Raw genomic sequence first — 16,938 nt, forward strand, 5'->3', positions numbered from 1 at the left:
CTTCCACTATCGCCTGGATGGAGCCTCATGCTGGGAACTGGAAGTCCCTGGCTCTTCCCAGTTGTGGGACCTTAGATTTGTCATGGGAACCCCAGAAGATCAGAGCTAAAAAGACCCATAGGCTTACTGTACAGATGGGAAAATAGGGCCAGAGTGGGTAAGATAATGTTCAGAGTGCCACAGGAGGCTAGTGAGTATCTGAATCTGGGGCCAGATGTCCCAGGCCCCTAGGGTCATCCATTTACTCGGTTCAGAGGTGGCTTTAGCTCTAACTTCTCTGAGCCTCAGTGTGCTCATCTGTAAAATGGGGATAATAACACCTCAGAGGGGTGTTGTGAGGATTAAATAGACATCATCCTTCCATTCAATAAATATTTATTGAGGGCCACGGCAGACACTGCTAATTATTCTTCCTCTCCTGGAAACAGAACCCCAACTTTTAGCTGGGAACACATAGAATAGAGGACATCCCTCCCATTTCCCTTGCATATGTGATGATGAGACTTGGGAATATAAGTGAAAGTAGTATACACAGCTCCTGGGAAGCATCCATAACAACGAGGAAGCAGGGCCAGCATCCCTCCCCTTGCTGGCTGGAATTTGCCAGGGACAGCTAGAGCAGTCATCATGGATCATGACATCAAAGCCAAAGGGAGACCACACAAAGCAACAAAGTAAAAGACACCTGGGTTCCTGATCATCATGGGCTCTCCATTCCATAATCATGGAGTGATTGTTTTCCTTACCTCCAGACCTTGTTTACATGAGACAGAAATAAACATGTATTTCTGTAGGCCATCCCTGCTACACCAAATCCTAGTTGATACAAGAGCCAATTATGTGCCAGGCCCTGGACTCTGCACTGAGGATAAAATGGAAAGCCAAACCAGAGGCAGCCTCTGCCCTCCTGAAGCTTCTGGTCGGGTGGAGGCAAGAGACCATTAGAAAGCATGCGCAGAAGTCAAAAACTACAAATATGCTAGGAGGGAGGACAACACAGGGACTTGACCTCATTGGAGCAGTCTTTTAAAAAATCATATTCACTGTTTAAAACCACAGATATCAGCATATTCATAATAGCAAAATGCTGGAAAAACATAAGTGCCTACTGATGGATGGGTGGATAAAGAGAATGTGGCATATAGGTACAGTGGAATGTTACTGAACTAGGAGAAAGAAGGAAATCCTACCATTTGCAATGGCATGGATGGATCTTGAGGGCATTACACTAAGTGAAACAAGTCACACAGAGAAGGACAAATGCTGCATGACCTCACCTGCATGTGCAATCTAAAAAAAAGAAAAGCCAAACTCAGAGACACAGAGAACAGATTAGTGGTTGCCAAAAGCAGGGTGTGAGGGTAGAGGGTGACATGGGTGAAGGTCAAAAGGCATGAAAAAGAAAAAAATGTTTTCAAGCACACCATGGCTATAGCCAACAGAGAGGCTACAGCGAGAAAGAAGCTATCAGTGTTGGTGAGGACATGAAGACACTGGAAAACTCTTCACCACAAACTGATGGAGGGAGTGTAAATTGTTACAATCCCCTATTCCAGATCCCCTGACCCAGCTATTCCTCTCCCGATAGAAATTCATGCATGTGGCCATCAAGAGACCCAAAGACATATGCATGATATGTAAAAACCAGCCCCAAACTGGAAACTACCCAAGTGCCCATTAGGAGTAAAATGGATAAACTGGGATATAACCACATAATGAAATGCCACACGGCAACGAGAACAAAGATGTGCAGCGGCACACAAGATGATGAGCCTCACAAGCAGCGGTGAAGTGAAGGGGCCAGACACAGAGGAGCACATCTGGTGTGACCCCACTGACGGGAACAATGGAGCCAGGTGAGGTCCACCTATGCTGATAGAAGTCAGGACAGTGGTTCTCCTTGGGGAAGGAGGTCAGGAGCGGAGTTTCTGGGTACTGGCTGTGCTCTGTTATTTGGTCAGTGTGCCAGTCCCATAATTTCCTCCTATTATACATTCATTATAAATTATAAATTCATCACACTTTGCACCTACGATATGTGCCCTGTTCACTCTGTATGTCACATTCAATACAAATGGTTGAGTAAAACCCAACTGCCTCCAGCAGAGAGTGGCTACCGTTAGCCCGCAGCTGGGTTGTCGGCTGTGCATTTGGAGGGGTTCGGATGCTGAATGGGAGAACAGGGACTCAGGAGAGCCCCCCGGCCAGCAGAGTAAGGGAGAAGACAGGGAGCTCTGAAATGGCAGGGTGCAGGGCGGGGAAGGGAGGGGGGTGGAGGCGGTGCAGGGGAGGAGCAGGGAGATGCCCGGGGAAGGCCCTTGGTTATTTCACAGGCTTGGTGAAAAATCTGGTGTGCAGTCCCCAGTGTGACCTTCTCTCGTGATGCAGCAGATGAGGCCTCCCTCGTGAACATGGGTGAGAATGGCTTTTTTTTTTTTTTTAAAGAACCCAGACACTGACCGAGGTGCTGAGCTTCTTCAGGGACCCCCATGGTTCAGAACAGACCAGAGAAGATGCAGAGAAAGAGTTAAGGCCAAAACCAACCGTGAGATGGTGAGGTCTCTGACAATCTGCCCAAACCTTGGGAAGAACTTTGGACTCCTCAGGGTTCAAGCCTTGCCTGGACCTCAGAGACAGACACTCCCTCCCTGACAATAGGTGACACAGCTTTGAGCTATTCTCTTGGGTGACAGGAGGTAGGGGTGAGTCACTGGCTGGGAGAGGGCTCCGGGGAAATTTGAAAAGCCCCTGGGCCAGGGCAACGTGATGTTTTGGTCCTCTCACTGCTTCTGAGTCATCTATCTGCCACAGGCCAGCCCCCAACTCTCACCACCAGGGGTGCAACTTTCCCAGGGGAAGCAGAAGGACCAAGATGGGGCTGCAGCTGGGAGCTGAGGCCTTCATTGGGCCCTCAGACAAACCTGCACTGGGGTTTGAGAAGAACCCAGGCTGTGGGGGAGGCTGAGGCTCCCCTGCACTTCTGAGGACTCATTCAACAAGAAAGGACCCAGGCCTCGCCTACCTCCCACCCCTAGACAACTGACAGCTGCCCTGGTTGGTGTTTGCTTGCCCAATGGGCTTTAGACTTTCTTTCCCTCTGTCTTTTCTCCTCTTCCTTCCTTCCTTTGCCCTTCTTGCTTTCATCTCTTTCTTCCCTCCTTCCTACTTTCCTTCCTTCCTATCTCTCTCTTTCCCCACTCTGCCTCTCTTGTTCCCTCTCACTCCTTCTTTCTTCAAATTTAAAGTTTTCATCATAATAAATACCAAAAATTACGCAAAAGAGGAAGGAAAATAATAAAGACATCTAAACTCCCACACTCTCTGAGATAATGACCATTTTAGTGACAATTTTTTCTTTTGAAAGCAGGCATTTTTTTAAAGATTTTATTTATTTATTCATGAGAGACACACAGAGAGAGAGAGAGAGAGAGAGAGGCAGAGACATAGACTTCTCCCTCCCCATAGAGGGAGAAGCAGGCTCCATGCAGGGAGCCCGATGTGGGACTTGATCCCGGGACTCCAGGATCACGCCCTGGGCCGAAGGCAGGTACTCAACCTCTGAGTCACCCAGATGTCCTAAAAAGCAAGCATTTTTTAAAAAGTAAACTCTTTATTTTATTTGTTTGTTCATTTGCTCAGTGTAGGCTCCATCTCCAGCACAGAGCCCAATGTGGAGCTTGAACTCACAACACTGAGATCAAGACTGAACCAAGATCAACAGTCAGATATTTAAGAGACTGAGCCCCCCAAACCCCCCCCCCAAACTTTTTATTTTAGAGTAGTTTTGCCTTTGCAGAAGATGTGCAAAGACAGTGCAGAGAGCCCCCATATACTCCCCTGTCTCCGTATGGGTTGCTATAAACAAAAATATCACATATGGGGTGACTTGAACACAAACCTTTACTTCTCACAGTGCTGGGTGCTGGGAAGCCCCAGATCAAGGGGCCAGCAGACCCAGTGACCAGTGACAACCTGCTTCCTGGTTTGTGAACGGCCACCTTCTCCTTGCATCCTCACTCAGCATGAAGAAGCTGTGTCTCTTCTTGTCAGAGCATTAATCCCATTTCTGAAGACCCTCGTCTCATGACCGATTTACCTCACAAAGGCCCCATCTCCTCATACCATCACCATTGGGGTTAGGATGTCACCATATGAGTTAAGGGGCTGGACACAAACATTCAGTCCCTGACACCCCCCAAGCAATCTATCCTATTGTTAGGAACATCTCAGGTCTGTGTAAAGCATTTGTTGTAACTAATGGACCAATACTGACACACCATTGTTAATCAAAGCCTATGCTTTACTCAGATTTCCTTAGTTTTACCCAATGTCCTGTTCCTGGTACAGGAGCCCACCTAGGGCGTCACTTTACATTTAGTCATCGCATCTAAAGGCTCCCCAAGGCTCCTCCTGGCTGGGTCAGTTTCTCAGACTTCCCTTGTTTTTGACGACCTTGAAAGTTCTGAGGACTGGTCATGTATTTTACACAATGTCCTCCGACTGGGATTTGCCCAATGTTTTCCTCATGATTAGACTGAGGTTACAAAGCAGGGTTGGGGTTCCTCTGGAAGAGGTGGCCCCTCGCAAGGGGGGGAAAGCAAGGCCTGGACTTCCCCTTACGCGGAAGGGCTGGTCTGGCCCCTACAGGGCCTTCTGGCATGAGACTGATTTCTCAGGCCAGCAGAGATGAGGAAAGAGGATGCAGCCAGACTGGGGGTTCCCCAAGGTAATGTCCACCCCCAGGCTTCCTTCCTAAATGACTGCAGGTCATGGTCTGAAGTTGATTATTAAAAGCTATGACTCACTAGTCTGCAACTTTTCAGAGTCTACAAAAGACTATCTTTAATAACAAAATGAATCACTAGAAGAGCTGCTCCAGTGCCAGGCTATTGTTAGTTGCCCTGCAGGGGACTGAGATCATGCCCATTTCACGGATGAGACACAGGCTCACTGAGCTTAAGTGACCTGCCCAGTGGGGCTGAGAAGTAAGAAAACAGAGACCTAAACCCAGATCCGTCCTCAGTTCCAGTGTTCATCTATCACCCTGCCATCCACTTGCACTGATTTACTAACCTGCTCTCATTTATAGAGGTGAAGACATCGAGTCTCATAGAGGAGGGGTGCCTTGGTGCTCAGAGGCCAAGGCTGTCACCATCACTAATAGAACTTGGAGAATTTGGACCAAAGCCCAGGTGTCTTGATCTGCCCAGGGCCCACTCTGGGACAGGGCTGGGACTGGGGACCTGGGGTGCGTCCTGAGGAGCAATCTGTGAGCACCCCAGCTAGGTGGCATTTCATAGGGGAAGTGGGTGGGGGCAGAGTCTTACCCTGGCTCTGGGAGAGGCCTCATTGGGTTGGCGTCTGGTGCAGTGTTGCCCCCAGATCTCAGCACGAATACAGGGACCAGAATGGACTTCCAGGATGGCCACTCACTCACTGGCCACTAGACAGGCTGGGGGTTCCAGGCCATGGGGTTTCCTCAAGTGCAGCCCCAAGCCTGGCCTAAGGCAGCTGCTCACCTGACAAGAAGGAAGGAATACATCAGTCTGGAGCAACCTCTCACCCCAGGGGCTGAAATGCCATCTGTACTGGCTCTGGGGAGCCACCAATCTCGCCTTTCTCCCAGAGATGGGACACTCATTTCCCACTCCTGGAGCAACTCCCTTCTGCTTCTGGACTGTCCTATCTCTTAACATACAAGTTTCCCTTCAGCAGAACCAAAACCTCCTCCCTTTGGCTGTAGTTCAACTTTCTGGGCCACACAGAACAGAAGGACTTTCTTCACTTCTCTTAACATTCAACAGGGTGGCCCCCTTGTACCTCAAACAGCCTCAGCTTCATCTCCAGTCCCATTTCCCCAGGGCCCGGCCCCTCTCGCACCCTCCCCATCTCCCTCTTTCCCCTCCTGTGTCCCCGTGGTGGCTTGAATTGTGTCCCCCTAAATTCATATGCTGAAGTCCTAACTTCAGCATGTGACCTTGTTTGGAAACAGGATCATCCACAGATGTAATGAATTAAGATGAGGTCAATAGCAGGGTGGGGGGTCCTAATCCAGGGCGGGTGGTGTCCTTATCCAAAGGGGAAATTTGGACCAAGAAGTAGACACTCATAGAGGGAGACTGTGTGAAGACACACGGAGAAGGTGGCCATCATCTGTGAACCACGGAGAGGCTTGATCCTTCCTCCCCGACTTCAGAAGGAGACAACCCTGCCAACAGCTTGACCTTGGACTCCCAGCCTCCAGAACCATGAGACAATGCATTTCTGTCATGTAAGCCGCCCAGTCTCTGGGCCTTTGTTACCGCAGCCCTGGCAAATGACTATGCCTCCTGTCATTGACCAATTCCAAAATACGGAGCCCCTGACATGTGCTAAGGATAAAGCAACAAAGATTAACAGAAGCCTTCCTGGGGCTTACACCCTGGTGGGGAGAAAAGACCAGCAGATAATGAATACTTGAAGGTAAGAGAATTCTATGCTATGGTAAGAGCTTGGACGGGGACGGAGACAGACGTGGGCTCCTTTGACTCTTCAGTGATTCCCTGTCCCCATCAGCCCTTTCACCTCCTGAGAAGGGCTCAGGCTCCTGTCCTAAGAAGGCCTTTGCCCAGCCTTGCAGTATTCCTCCTCCTGTCCACCTGTCCTCCATTCTGCCACTGGAGTAAACTTTGAAAGGGTACCTTCCACCTCTGCCCCCTCCAGCTTTCCTGCACCCCCTAACCTCAGACCCTACCTGTTTAGTGCCCTCCAAACTGTTCTTCAGCCACCCCTAAGTCCCTGCGAACCTCCACCTTCCTGCAGTCTCTGCTGCCTTCCCAAACTCACATCCCCCTTCGGCTGCCAGGACCCTGCCCTCTCTCCTCCTTTTCTCCCTTGCTGCCTCCTCCCCCTGCTCCCACTTTTTTTTTCTTTAATCTTTCATTGGGAAGAATTTCAAGCCTACGGAATAGTTGCAAAAACAGTACAATGAATACCCTTATACTTTTCATCTAAATTCACCAATTGTTGACATTTTGCTACTTTGCTTTATCTCTATGTGTATATACTTACTAGCATTAGCTGCTGAACCATTGGACAGGAAATTGGAGCTATGAAGACCCACCATCCTAAAATATTTCAGCTGAATCTCCTAAGAATAGAACATTCTCTTACATGACTGCAATTTAAATATTAAGGAAATTTTACATTGCTACATTACTATTACTATTAAATAAAATACAGTCCACACTCAAACTTCCTCAGTTGTCCTAATTAATGTCCTTCGAAGTATTTTTTTTCCTGATCCAAGAGCCAACCTGGAAGATTGCACTGCACTGAGTCATCGTATACTCCGCTTCAGAAAGCCACCATTTCCAAAGGTGCCCACCCTCGGGTCATCACCTCTCTGTGGATGGCTTGGGGTTTGCAACTACATCATCATTTCCAGCCCTGATTTGGTCCCTCCTTGTGGTTGCTTCCTCCTCCCTGCACTGCCAGCTTGTCCTGGAGCAGGGGTGCTAGCCCATCTCTTTATCCACTGTACCAGGCCCCGTGTGGTGAGTGCGCCATGGAAGTGGGGGGAAAACCCTCAACTGCAGTCAGTTAGACCTGACTTAAATTGTGACTCTACCAGCCTCTGCTGTTGGGACCTCCTCAGGTTATGTCACAGTTGCTGTGAGCAGAGAATACAACCTACCTTGCAAGGCTACTGTGAGAATGTCCTTAGGTGCCGTATTTTTGTTTTTTTTTTTTTAAATAAATTTATTTTTTATTGGTGTTCAATTTTGCCAACGTACAGAATAACACCCAGTGCTCATCCCGTCAAGTGCCCACCTCAGAGCCCACCACCCAGTCACCCCCACCCCACCCCCTCCTCCCGTTCCACCACCCCAGTTCGTTTCCCAGGGTTCGGAGTCTTCCATGTTCTGTCTCCCTTTTTGATATTTCCCACTTATTTTTTCTCCTTTCCCCTTTATATGGTCTCACTCATTTGGGGAATATAAAAAATAGTGAAAGGGAATCAATAGGTACTGTTTTTGAATGCCTGGCACACAGTAGGCCTGGAAGGAGGAAGGGAGCAGGCGAGAGGAGGGCTTGATCATTTGTGATGCCCAGTAGACCTCAGAACAGAGGAGGGCAACCTAGCACTGCCCCTGAGCTCCTGGATTCTCCCTGCTTCCTGGCTCCAAGCAGTCAGACCCTCCAGAGTTTGGTGAAGAGAGAGCCTCAGGTGAAGGAAAACACATTTAATACACACAAAAAATCAAGCTACTCTGGAGCTGGCTCCCGAGATGGAGAGGCAGGCTTCCAGCACCTGGCAAGAGATCCAGACGCTTCATGAATGTGATAACCAATATGATAAATGAGCCCAACTAGAGAGCCCCCCCTACCTCCCCACAGAAGCAACGATCGGGGATCCCATCAGCCTGGGGCCCCTCCAAAATCTCCGTCAGGGCTGTGATGGGGGTCTGAGGCTTCCCGCGGTAGGAAGCACCGGCTGCCCCAGAAACACATTTGTTAATATCAGATTCCACAGCAACAGCTGGATTCAATTTAGCCGCGGAGCACTGACAGCGAGGCCTGGCCCCCAGCCAGCACCCCTCGGGAGGCCCCGAGCCTGCCATTCCGTTTTCCACGGAGATAGAGTTGCTAAGGACTCGCTGGGCTCATCCAGCCCCCTCGTGCCTTCCAAGCAGCTGGGGAGGGAGAGGAAGTGACCAGCAGTCACTGGTAACACAACCTTTGTTCCCTGCAGACTGGCCTCTCTGCGCGCCTCTCAGGTTCTCCAAAACACCGATTGTCACGGGGGTCTGGTGGCAGGAAGCTGAAGGCTGTCGCCTGCATGGCTGTTTGGGTTCTGGGGTAACATTTCAGTCTAATGCAAAGGGACACACTTCTACTCATGCTCCCTGCCAAACACACACACACACACTCTCACACTCGTACACACACACCATGCCTCTCCCTGGCATCTGACTTCCATCATGCCCTCTGCTTGGAAATCACAGGCTCTCAGTGTAGGCAGAGAGTCTAGTCCAGAGAGGGGCAGAGACTTGGTAAAACGGTCAACCAGCAAAGCAGGTTTCTGATCCCAGTGCGTTTCATTGCAACTCAATAATATTTATCAACGATAATAGTAACATGATGTTGACTGGGTGCCTAACTTAAACCAGATTCTTTTGATGGGTGTTTGAAATACTGTTGTTCTTTTAAATTCATGGTCAAAATAACTGGAGGCTTGGCAAGGTCACGTATTTTGACCAAAGCCACATACTTAATATGTGGCAAAGCTGGGAATCCAACTCAGATCGGCCTGGTTATCAAATGATAGGATTTCCTCCACCGCAGGTGACTGCCTGAAACTCCACCCCTCAGTCTTCTCAGGCCCCGTTGCTAAAATGTAGATGGCCCTGTCCGGTCCTGCCTGAAGTCTTCCCCAGCCAACTCCTGAGAGGAGTGAGAGGGAAGGACATCAGAAGGAGTGTGGGGCCTCCCACAAGAAGGTGAAAGGGGGCAAGGGACACATTTTCCAGCCTTTCCAACTTGTCAGCTTCCAAGGTGGAGTTGGAAGTTGAGGCCCCCCTGAAAATCCCTTCCTGAGAAGAGCCCCCTCTTCGTGGGAGGACAGTTTTCTGGGTAGGGGGAGGCAAGCGGGGCTGAAATCCTCCTAGAGACAGTTGGGTCCTTTGTATTAAAACCTTTTCAACTGTGCTTACTTTTTGACCCAGTCTTACTGTATAAATGTCTGTCCTGAGCCATCATCCTCATCTGATAAGTACAACCCCCGTTCCCCTCCACGACAACGACCAGTCCACCTATTCCAGGCGGGGCAAACAGGCTCCCGAGTCGTGGCTGATCAGATTCCTCCCATCCGGCCACATCTTTTTCACGGATATTAGGACAGTATCAGGTGGTGTGCCTATTGGCAGCAATCCTAACCCCCAGCTCCTGCCCCCTCTTCCTCATTATGGGGGTTGGGTGTGACGTGGGAGCCAAAGACCTCCTGCCCCTCAACCACAGCATCTGAAATTCCACCATGATTGTTCTTTTGGCTCACACAGGCCTTCCAGACTCAAAATGGTGATGCCCTTGGGATGCATTGTATGGGTTAACAACTAAAATCAAGCCGTATCCTCCCATTTGGGCCCACTTACTGTGAGGCTTCATGAAAATAACACTGAGGCAGGAGCTAAGAATCCAGTGAAGTTGGCAAGATCAGGCCCCCATGGACAGCATCCAAATGCTTCTGTCCATCCCTGTAACTCATTGAGCAGCATGAAAAAATTCCTGTGGGTGGGTGGGCTGGTGAAGGCACCTGCAGGTCAGGACGCTTGTAGAAAGTCGAGAGAAAATGTGAGTTGGTAGTCTAGAAAAATTAGGTTGAATAAGAGGAGACTTTGCTGGTCCTGAAGAATTAAAAAAATGCAGATTGACTCAAGGGAGTCTTTGTGCTGGAAGCCAGAGGTTTTTTTGCTCCTTACGCTAAGCAAAAAGTAGTTGTGCAACATAACAGAACATTAAAAAGGAATCTTTTGGGGGTTAGTCGATCCCCAAAAGTAGCCAGGGGAAGTTAACTGCACTTCTGATTCCATTCGTTGTAGATTCTGCTAATGAATCTGGCGGCAATGCCAGTTGAGACTGAAGCCTGGGGTGCCGGCTAGGGGAGATGCAGGTTCTCACCCACCTCGTGTTCACCCTCAGCTGTCAGCCATGCCACCAGATTTGCATCTTATAAGGAGTTGGGGCTATAAATTCATCAAGAATCTGTCGGTTAAAAGTCTGGGATTATAAGCCTTTTGCAGAGCAAAGTGTACCTTCCCCAGAAAAAAAGATTGCCCACCTAGGGGCATAACCTGCTCCGATAGCTCCCGAGTTCTGACTCTAATGACCACATCCATGGGTCCCCCTAACTTGGAGCTGAGATCTGGATTGATGGGACAGGTTATTGCTATGGAACATATTTCTTTCTTATTCTTGTTGAAAAGCTCTCAAAGGGACTGGCCATTTATTTTGAGTTAGGATACTCCTCACTTTTTCTTTCTCATGGAAAACGTTGTGCTAGTCACGGGCCTGAAGAATTATAAACGTGTGATTTTAGTTAAGAATGTGCTTTTTATTTTTCTTAGAAGCTTTCTTACTTAGAAACTTAGTTCTCGGTGTCTGACACCACGTTGGCAGAGGCCAGCAGGAAAGGAAGGGGATTTTAAATTGGCAACCTGCCTGGAAGTGGGAGAGAAAAAGTTCTTCCTTACTGGAGCTGCTAGCTTTGCCAAGGCCACAAAGAAATATTCTTGTGTCACTTTTTTTTCCCTTAAGTTTTCTTTAAAAATTCACTGAAGTAATGTAAATATGTTTTAAAGAAAATCTAGGGATATGAAAGGACTAAATGAAAAGCAATTATTTCTTGCTCCTACTGCTGCTCCTAAAAAGGAATCACTTTCAGCTCTGACTTTTGGTGGATTCTTCTGTATCTCTAATTCTCTGCTATTTCTATTGTTTTGTTTTTTGTTGAGGTGTAATTCATTGAAACAAATTTCATCCTTTTAAAGAATGCAGCTCCATGGATTTTTGTATATTCATAAAGTTGTGTGACCATCACCACTATCTAGTTTGAGAACATTGTCATCACCCCAAAAAGGAAGCCCCGTACTCGTTAGCTGTTATTCCCCATTGCTCACCTCCCTGACTCTTAGCAACTACTCTACTACACCTATTTTAGGTGTCTGTGGATTTGCCCATTCTGGACATTTTATATAAATGGAATCACACAATATGTGACCTTTTGTTATCTGGCTTCTTTCACCTCGTGAAGTGTATTTAAGATGCATCCATGTTGTAATATGAACAAGTACTTTATTCCCTTTTATGGCTGAATAATATTCCATAAACATTTTGTTTTTTCATTCATCAGTTGATGAATGTTTGGCTTGTTTCCTCTTTTTAGCTATTATGGATAATGCTGCAATGAGCATTCATGTTCAAGTGTTTGTTTGAATATCTGTTTTCAATTCTTTGGGGGCATGTATAACTGGTTTTGATTTGTCCTTTTAGCATTCTTGGATATGAGAAATGAGCATTTAACTTGTTCATACTGCTTTCTCTCCTCCCCACCCCATCCCACTGATATATTTTTCCTTCCACTCTTCATTGCATTTATAATCACAGCAGTTGCTTGCTTTCCACTCAAATAACAGAAACCTTACTACAGTGGTTTAAACACACGGCCAGAGGTTTTTCTCACTTAACAAGTCCAATCTTATTGTTAGTTCAGGCACCAGAAACTGCCAGCAGTGGTCCAGGCTCTCTTTATCTTTCTTCTCTGCTACCCTTAAGAAACTAGTTTTTATATTTATGCTTGTCTCCTTTTGATTACAGGAGGGCTGCTGCAGCTCTAGACATCGCATCTGCATACAGAGAGGAAGAAGAGCATGGACAAGAAACTGGAGCTATGTTGGCTGTCTTTTACCAAAAAAGCATAGCTTTCTTAGAAATCCTCCCACCAACAAACTTCTACTCAAGTCTCATTGGCCAGGACTGAGTCACATGGCCACACCTAGCTGCCAGAGAGCTGGAGAAACCTACAAGAACAGGATTGATATCACTGGCTTCGATTGGTCGTTCTCAACCTTGTGTACATGTTAGAATCTTCTAGGGATATTTTAAAATGTACTGATATGGGAACCAGAGTGGCTCAGTAGTTGAGCGTCTGCCTGCCTTTGGCTCAGGTGATGATCCCAGGGTCCTGGGATCGAGTCCTGCATTGGGCTCCCTGCCTGGAGCCTGCTTCTCCCTCTGCCTATGTCTCTGTCTCTCTCTGTGGCTCTCATGAATAAATAAATAAAATCTTTAAAGAAACTGTACGGGTGTACTATGGTCTCACCATAGTCCAAGTGGTTCTCAACCAGGGGTTGTTTTGTCCCCCATGGGACATTTGGCAATATCTGGGGACATTGTTTTATTGTCGTGAAAGGGGGTGGCATCCAGTGGGTTGAGGTTGGAATATTGCCAAACATCCCACAATGCACTGGACAGCCCTCCATAACAAAGACTTATCTTGTTCAAAATGTCAATAGTGTCAAGACTGAGAAACTGTGCCCTAGACCAATTAAATTATAATCTCCTCTAAGTAGTTCCAATGTGCAACCAGTGTTGAGACTCACTGGTTTAGTGAATAATCCATTGCCCGTGGGCACATTGATACCCTGAACAAAACTGGGGTTCTCTCACCGGGATAGAGAGTGAAGTGGGATTTCAGTTAGGTACTATGTCTGTCCCAGTAACTGTCATATACTGACACTTTTACTTCTAATTCCATCAAATTACTCAGTATCTTTTGGCTCTCTCTTTATGAGATGAAATTAATTCCCTTGCTTTGTATTCTTTTTCTCCCTTCTGCCTTCTATAATTTGAACTTTTACATTGCCAAGGTCAATAACATTTTTTTTAGGTTAACATTTATTTTCTGTCTTGTAATCAAAGTTATATCTATATGTTGTATAACTATATATTCTAAAAGTTGAAATTTAATAAACAGGATTTATATTTTGACAATATAAATGTTTATGCAAGGCCAAGAAATGGTTTTTAATTACATTTTTTTCTTTATCAGCTTTTTGTTTTTTCTGGAGTTTGTAATTTAATTTTTTCCCTTGCACTATTTGACTTAGGTCATTTTAAAGAGTTGTTCATATAACCCCATTTCTATGTGATATAAAAGAAAAGCAAGGAAAAGATAAACACTAAAGCTGACCAAGTTCCTTGTGAACTGGAAGTCTTCACAATCACCTGCTACTTCAAATGAGACAAAAAAGTAGCTGAGGAATCTACTTAAGGTAAAGTTAGGAATGCAGCATTGAGTGCTAATATTACAATCCTTAGGCACCTTGTGTTCAAAAAATATTTGGTGAATATTGTTAAATGTCTGCACCTGTTTGAGAACAATCTTCTTAAATGCTTCTAATTTAAATAAGAGAAAAATCTTTCATTGATGTGTTTGTCTGATACATATGATAACATATGATTTTATACATAATGCAATGGTGATGTAAGGACACAGCAATAGATTAGCTAGCCATGTAACAAGCGTAAACATTTTCCCTGCAATGGATATTTGTCATTATTGACTGCTCTACAGGCAAAGAACTTTAATGTGAAATTACATTCAGACTTCCTGTGATCAAGAAGCAAGTTCCCTGCTGTTAGGAACATCTGTAACAGAACATGCCATGACCTCCAGGCTGCTGAACACTTACCCTGATTGCAATTCCACATGTGAATCCCTTTAGACCTCAGTGGTAATTTAAATGACTTTTATGATATGCTTCCTAGAGCTCCACACAGCAGTGTAGCTGTGTAGTTCAACCTATCGTGTAGGTAGTACAATATCACATTTCCTTAGACTATTTTTGTATGTACTGTTGTATTCCCTGTTACTCTTGCTTGGCTCATTTTTATTAGAGTAAAACCTATATCCAGTGAAACACAGACTTATTGAGAACAATTCAAAGAGTTTTGACACATGATTATACCTGTGTAATAAACATCTTAATTGGTTAATTTTCTCTTTGGGGAAATTAGGGTAAATATTAATTTGAGAGAATGCCCCCAAATATCTGAAAAAAATTTTCTTGCTTTCTAGGAATTTTTTTTTTATTGTGGTAGAGTACACATAACATAAAATGTAGTGTTAGTGACATTTAGTACATTCACAGTGTTGTGCGGCCATCATGACCATTTTGGTCTAAAACATTTTCATCACTCCAAAAGGAAACTCTGTACCCATTAAGTACTCACTTCCCATTCTCCCCTCTCTCTACCCCCTGGCAAACACTAATCTACTTTCTGTCTTCATAAATTTGCCTATTCTGGACATTTCACATAAGTGAAATCACATAGTATGTGGCTTTTTGTGTCTGGCCTCTTTTTTTTTTTTTCTTAGCAAAATGTTTTCAAGGTTTACCCATTTTGCAACATGTATCAGGACTTTGTTTCTGTTTATAACTGAATAATATTCCATTGTATGGTTATACCATAATGTGTTTCTCCATCCATCTGTTGAGGGACATTTGGGCTGTTTTCACCTTTTGGCTATTGTGAGTAGTGCTGCTATGAACATTCACAGACAAGTTTTATTTGAACATTTGTTTTCAGTTCCAAAAAAGATATTATTTATTTGTCACCTAGGTGACACCTAGGTAGTCCAAATTTGATAAGTGTATCTTCAAGATAAGAGTTGCACTGGGACCTGCTATTTTGTCCCCTCATTCCCTGTTACTTGTTTTAAAACAAAAGAAAATAGAGTAAAAAGAGCAAGTCAGTAGTGAAACTGCCAAAGAAGAAAAAAAGTCAACAGTAGTCATGCTATTTGGCATAATTTTTGACAACACCCTTGGCCAGGGCATAGGAACATGAAAACCACAGAAATGGAGAATAGAAAAGAGGCACTGGTATGTTTTGAGTTGTCAAATCACAAGCTTTTCTACCATTTTGTGTGAAAGTTTTGATTCCTGTCTATGTCCAAAGAAGATTGTTGTTTGAACCGCAATGGCTTCTTAGGGTCTAGTTGCAAACCAAATTGAAGCATGTAAAAATGGTAAACATGATATTTATCCAACAAGCAGTTCTGGCAATGGCTAACCCTGCATTTCAGTGTGTAGACATTAGCAAGGAGGAGCAGAATGAGTTACAGTGAAAAATTTGCCAACCCAGTGATAGTGTAACCCAAGAAGTGGGTACCAGTAAGTTGAGAATGCCACAAAGTTGCCACTGACCTCCTGACTTCCACCCCAGAGTGCCACATAATGCCTGTGTCCTTAACCTCCTGTCATCGAACCTCCCTAGGCCTCAGTTTTCTAATCTGTAAAGTGGGGATGATAATAGTAACAGCTATGTCATAAAGTCGCCATGAGTTTTTGGTTTCTGTTTGTTTTTATTGAGGCATAGGTGATATAACATTGCATTAGTTTCAGGGGCACAACATAATGATTTGATATTGTATACATTATGATATGATCACCACAATAAGTCTAGTTAACATTGTCACCATAGGTAGTTAGAAATTTTTTTCTTGTGGTAAAGGTTTATAAGATCTACTTTCTTAGCAACTTTCAAATATGCAATACAGGATGACTAGTGATCATCACCATGCCCTACATGACATCCCCATGGCTTATTTATTTTATAATAGAACTTTGTACCTTTTGACCTCTTCTCCCATTGTGCCACCATCCCCACCTCCACCTGTGGCAACCACCAGTCTCTTCCCTATGTCTATGAGTTTGGATTGTTGTTGTTGTTGTGTTTTAGATTCCGTATCTAAGTGAGATCATAACTTATTTCATCTGAGGTCTGTCTGACTTATTTCATTTAGCATCATGCTCTCAAGGTCCATTCATGTTGTTGCAAATAGCGAGATTTCCTTCTTTCTCATGGCTGAATAATATTTCATTATATATATATAATTAAATCTATATATATACATATATTTCACATATACATATATATCTCACAATTTCTTTATCCATTTACCCATCCATGGACACTCACATTGTTTCCATATCTTGGCTATTATAAATGATGCTTGCTGCAATAAACATAGGGGTACATTCATCTTTTTGAATTACCAATCCATTTTCTTTTTCTTTCTTTTTTTTTTTTTACCAATCCATTTTCTTTGGATAAATACCTTGAAGTGGAATTGCAGGATCATGTGGTAATTCTGTTTTTAATTTTTTAAGGGGGGCTTGTGGCAGAGGGAGAGAGAGATTGGTGTGGTCGTTAAATGCTTGTGTGAATTTTCAGTGTTGTTTTCTAGACAAAATGCTTATTGATTAAACCTAAGTATGAGAGTTTTCTATTAAGATTTTGTTCAACAAGCAAAATGATGAACTAATTTATTTTGCCCTATGTCCTAGGCAGTTTGGGCTGTTATAACAATCTCACAACTCTGAAATCATGTCC

General features: G+C 44.9%; 1 long non-coding RNA gene across 2 annotated transcripts in view; it reads right to left on the reverse strand.

Moving 5' to 3' along the window:
• LOC111092925 overlaps positions 1-16,273 on the reverse strand; it is a 28,874-nt gene extending 12,601 nt beyond the window's left edge. For both annotated transcript variants that reach the window (XR_005355828.1, XR_005355827.1), the window contains exons 1-3: positions 16,176-16,273; positions 7,051-7,129; positions 5,328-5,519 (exon numbers count right to left, since the gene is read on the reverse strand). This is a non-coding gene — a long non-coding RNA (uncharacterized LOC111092925). The remainder of the gene's footprint in view (positions 1-5,327; positions 5,520-7,050; positions 7,130-16,175) is intronic.
• Positions 16,274-16,938: the final 665 nt, after the last annotated feature.

The sequence above is a fragment of the Canis lupus genome, chromosome 2 (assembly GCF_011100685.1).
Source record: "Canis lupus familiaris isolate Mischka breed German Shepherd chromosome 2, alternate assembly UU_Cfam_GSD_1.0, whole genome shotgun sequence".
NCBI classification, from domain to species: Eukaryota; Metazoa; Chordata; class Mammalia; order Carnivora; family Canidae; genus Canis; species Canis lupus.